Here is a 5,255-nt window from a genome sequence, read left to right as displayed (position 1 = left end):
CTAGGTGCAAAGTGTTCTAGGCAGCCTGTGTGATGGTATGGGTGTGTATTAGTGCCCAAGGCATGGGTAACTTACACATCTGTGAAGGCACCATTAATGCTGAAAGGTACATACAGGTTTCGGAGCAACATATGTTGCCATCAAAGCAATGTCATCAAGGACGCCCCTGCTTATTTCAGCAAGACGATGCCAAGCCACGTGTTACAACAGCAGGGCTTCAAAGTAAAAGAGTGCGGGTACTAGACTGGCCTGCCTGTAGTCCAGACCATTGAAAATGTGCAATACGAAGGCTAATATAAGAGATGGGAGACTGATGAACAACTTAAGCTGTACATCAAGCAAGAATGGGAAAGAATTCCACTTCAAAAATGTCTCCTCAGTTCCCAAACCTTTACTGAGTGTTGTTGAAAGGAAAGGCCATGTAACACACTGGTTAAAAAAAATGCTTTTTTTGCAATGTGTTGCTGCCATTAAATTTTAAATTCATGATTATTTGAAAAAAAAAAAAAAAAAAATTCTCAGTGTGAACATGAGACATGTTCATTTGGCAGAGTGGCTGTTCTAGCAACTTGAGGCTTCCAGGTTCGATTCCCGCTTTGGAAGGGTTGTGTCCTTGGGCAAGACACTTTACCCACCTGCTCCCAGTGCCACCCACACTGCTTTAAATGGAACTTAGATATTGGGGTTCACTATGTAAAGGGCTTTGAGTCACTAGAGAAAAGCGCTATATAAATATAATTTGCTTCATGAAATATCTTGTCTTTGCAGTCTATTCAATTGAGTTGAAAAGGGCTTGCAAATCATTGTATTCTCTTTTTATGATAAATACTATATTTACGTGACACACTACATGATGTAATAGCGTGTGACAGGTGTGCAGGTGAGTGGAATCGGGGCTGCTGATGTCAGATATGATGAAGGTTCTGGAAGACTGAAAGATGGCGTCGGAGCTAAAATGGCTGCATTCCTCTTTTCTTCTTCAAACAAACAACACACTGGGTGGGCGGGCCAGGAGGTCACATGACTTCTTCTTTCTCATTGGACTGTGTGAGTGTGTGCGTGTGTGTGTGTGTGTGTGTGTGTGTGTGTCCTGGCTGCAAACAAAGGGATTGTGCAGCTTGTGTAACATGTTTGATCATAATCAGGAAGCATGTGTGACCCCGCCCTCGTCTGGCTTCTGCCCCCCACCCGCCGCCACCATTGCCCACACACACACACACACACACACACACACACACACACACACACACACACACACACACACACACACACACACACACACACACACACGCGCACACAGGCACACTTCACAGGAGTGTCGAGTTGAGGTGTTGCGTAAGGTGAGCTCCACTTGGCGTGGGACCTGACTGATCTGATCTGGCTGATCCACAGCAGTTCAACAAGTCAACATTTCGACTGGAGTGTAAGTTGATGTTGTTGTCACTTTATACAGTGTGTGAGATCGAGTCGTAGCAAAGACTATAAAAATGGCAGCCATTACCTCCATGCTTGGCACTAAGCATCAAGGGTTGGAATTGGGGGTCAAATCACCAAAAAATGATTCCCGGACGTGGCCATAGCTGATGCTCACTGCTCCCCTCACCTCCCAGGGTCGAATGCAGAGGACACATTTCACCACACCTAGTGTGTGTGTGGTGTGTGACTATCATTGGTACTTTAACTTTATTCTTAGTTTTTGTGCTCCCAAGTGGGAATCGAACACCAACCTCAGTCATTGATCATTAGTAGAGTCATTGATTATTAGTAGAATCATTGATCATTAGTAGAGTCATTGATTATTAGTAGAATCATTGATCATTAGTAAAGTCATTGATATTTAGTAGTCACTGACCATTAGTAAAGTCATTGATATTGAGTAGTCATTGGTCATTAGTAAAGTCATTGATTGTTAGTAAAGTTATTTATAATTAGTAGAGTCATTAATCATTAGTAGAGTCATTGAATATTTGTCTAGTCATTGATAATCAGTAGTCATTGATAATTAGTAAAGTCATTGATCATTAGTAGAGTAATTGATTGTTGGTCTAGTCATTGATAATTAGTTTTTGAGATCCGATTTTCGGTTGTCCACATATTCTTGTTTATTGTTTCCATGTTTGTATCGCTCTGTTGTTTGAGGTCTTTATTTGCTGTTAGTCTGTCACCATGGTAGCTCGTTAGTTCACCTGCCCCTTGTTATCCACGCACACCTGTTTCTTCTAATCACCTCCCTTATTTAAGCTCGCCTCTTTTCGTTATTCATTCTGGGTTCCTAATCTGCCTATGTGCAACAGAGATGACTACTCATTGATATATTCACGCTAGCTGTCATGCTACACTTATTCTTTTGTCTTAGCTCTCATGCTATTGTGTTGTTTACCTTTTGTGCCTACGAGCCAAGTTTCAGTTAAGCTATTTGTCTTCCTAGCCATCGATGCTAGCGTTTTTGTTTGCCTTTGTGCTTAGATCCAGTATTTTTGTTCCTTAGCTCTTTTTCTTACTTGATAAATTCATTATATCTTACCTTACGCTGTGTTCATTGTCGACGCATCCCTGGAAGATCCAACTCGGCAACAACATGCCTCGAAGTCCTTTCATTAGTAGTGATTCATAATGAGCAGTCATTGATATTTAGTAGTCATTGATCATTAGTAGATTCATTGATAATTAGTATCCATCCATTTTCTACCGCTTGTTCCCTTTTGGGGCCGCGGGGGGCGCTGGCGCCTATCTCAGCTACAATCGGGCGGAAGGCGGGATACACCCTGGACAAGTCTCCACCTCATCACAGGGCCAACACAGATAGACAACATTCACACACTAGGGACCATTTAGTGTTGCCAATCAACCTATCCCCAGGTGCATGTCTTTGGAGGTGGGAGGGGCCTATCCCCAGGTGCATATCTTTGGAGGTGGGAGGGGCCTATCCCCAGGTGCATGTCTTTGGAGGTGGGAGGGGCCTATCCCCAGGTGCATGTCTTTGGAGGTGGGAGGGGCCTATCCCCAGGTGCATGTCTTTGGAGGTGGGAGGGGCCTATCCCCAGGTGCATGTCTTTGGAGGTGGGAGGAAGCCGGAGTACCCGGAGGGAACCCACGCATTCACGGGGAGAACATGCAAACTCCACACAGAAAGATCCCGAGCCTGGATTTGAACCCAGGACTGCAGGACCTTCGTATTGTGAGGCAGACGCACTAACCCCTCTGCCACCGTGAAGCCCTGTCATTCATTGGGGACATCTCTACGCTGCTGATCCGCTTGAGATGGTTTCCTGTGGACGGGACTCTCACTGCTGTCTTGGAGCCACTATGGATTGAACTTTCACAGTATCATGTTGGACCCGCTCGACATCCATTGCTTTCGGTCCCCTAGAGGGGGGGGGGGTTGCCCACATCTGAGGTCCTCTCCAAGGTTTCTCATAGTCAGCATTGTCACTGGCGTCCCACTGGATGTGAATTCTCCCTGCCCACTGGGTGTGAGTTTTCCTTGCCCTTTTGTGGGTTCTTCCGAGGATGTTGTAGTCGTAATGATTTGTGCAGTCCTTTGAGACATTTGTGATTTGGGGCTATATAAATAAACATTGATTGATGATTGATTGATAATTAGTAGAGTCATTGAGCATTAGTAAAGTCATTGATATTTAATAGTCATTGATCATTATTAGAGTCATTGATTATTAGTAGAGTCCTCAATCACTAGTAGTCATTGATAATTAGTAGAGTTATTGATCATTAGTTGAGTCATTGATCATTAGTAGAGTCATTGATCATTAGTGGAGTCATTGATAATTAGTAGTCAATCATAATTAGTAGATTCATTGATAATTATTAGAGTCATTGATTATTAGTAGAGTCCTCAATCACTAGTAGTCATTGATAATTAGTAGAGTTATTGATCATTAGTTGAGTCATTGATAATTAGTAGAGTCATTAATCATTAGTAGAGTCATCAATCATTAGTAGTCATTGATAATTAGTAGTTATTGATCATTAGTAGATTCATTGATCATTAGTATAATCATTGATCATTAGTAGAGTTATTGATCGATCATTATTACAGTCATTGATCCTTTTTAAAGTTATTGGTCCTTAGTAGAGTCATTGATAATTAGTAGTCATTGAACATTAGTAAAGTCATTCATAATTAGTAGAGTCATTAATAATTAGTAGAGTCATCGATCATTTGTAGAGTCATTAATCACTTGTAGAGGTATTGATCATTAGTAGAGTCATTGATCATTTGTAGAGTCATTAATCATTAGTAGAATCATTGATCATTGGTAGTCATTGATCATTAGTAGAGTCATTGATCATTTGTAGTCATTGGTCATTAGTAGAGTCATTGATCATTAGTAGAGTCATTGATCATTTGTAGTCATTGGTCATTAGTAGAGTCATTGATCATTAGTAGAGTCATTGATCATTTGTAGTCATTGGTCATTAGTAGAGTCATTGATCATTTGTAGTCATTGGTCATTAGTAGAGTCATTGATCATTAGTAGAGTCATTGATCATTTGTAGTCATTGGTCATTAGTAGAGTCATTGATCATTAGTAGAGTCATTGATCATTTGTAGTCATTGGTCATTAGTAGAGTCATTGATCATTTGTAGTCATTGGTCATTAGTACAGTCATTGATCATTAGTAGAGTCATTGATCATTTGTAGTCATTGGTCATTAGTAGAGTCATTGATCATTAGTACAGTCATTAATCACTAGTAGAGTTATTGATCATTAGTAGAGTCATTAATAATTAGTAGAGTCATTGATCATTAGTAGATTCATTGATCATTGGTAGAGTCATTAATCACTAGTAGAGTTATTGATCATTAGTATAGTCATTTATTTGTAGAATCATTGATCATTAGTAAAGTTATTGATCATTAGTAGAGTTATTGATCATTAGTAGAGTCATTGATCATTAGTAGAATCATTGATCATTAGTAAAGTCATTGCTCATTAGTAGAGTTATTGATCATTAGTAGAGTCATTGATCATTAGTAGAATCATTGATCATTAGTAAAGTCATTGATCATTAGTAGAATCATTGATCATTAGTAAAGTCATTGCTCATTAGTAGAGTTATTGATCATTAGTAGAGTCATTGATCATTAGTAGAATCATTGATCATTAGTAAAGTCATTGATCATTAGTAGAATCATTGATCATTAGTAAAGTCATTGCTCATTAGTAGAGTTATTGATCATTAGTAGAGTCATTGATCATTAGTAGAATCATTGATCATTAGTAAAGTCATT

General features: G+C 39.8%; 1 long non-coding RNA gene across 3 annotated transcripts in view; it reads left to right on the top strand.

Annotated features, from left to right (window-relative positions):
• The first annotated feature begins 1,166 nt into the window (after positions 1 to 1,166).
• Positions 1,167 to 5,255, top strand: part of LOC133559753 (uncharacterized) — a 21,482-nt gene continuing 17,393 nt past the window's right edge. For 2 of the 3 annotated variants that reach the window (XR_009808271.1, XR_009808270.1), the window contains exon 1: positions 1,195 to 1,423. This is a non-coding gene — a long non-coding RNA (uncharacterized LOC133559753). Of the gene's footprint in view, positions 1,424 to 5,255 lie in introns of all 3 variants that reach the window. The other variant, XR_009808269.1, reaches the window with a different exon arrangement.

This window comes from Nerophis ophidion, linkage group LG09 (genome assembly GCF_033978795.1).
Source record: "Nerophis ophidion isolate RoL-2023_Sa linkage group LG09, RoL_Noph_v1.0, whole genome shotgun sequence".
In the NCBI taxonomy this organism is placed as follows: domain Eukaryota; kingdom Metazoa; phylum Chordata; class Actinopteri; order Syngnathiformes; family Syngnathidae; genus Nerophis; species Nerophis ophidion.
Note: the sequence above shows the minus strand (reverse complement) of the source record. Positions and strands in the feature narration are given on the sequence as shown.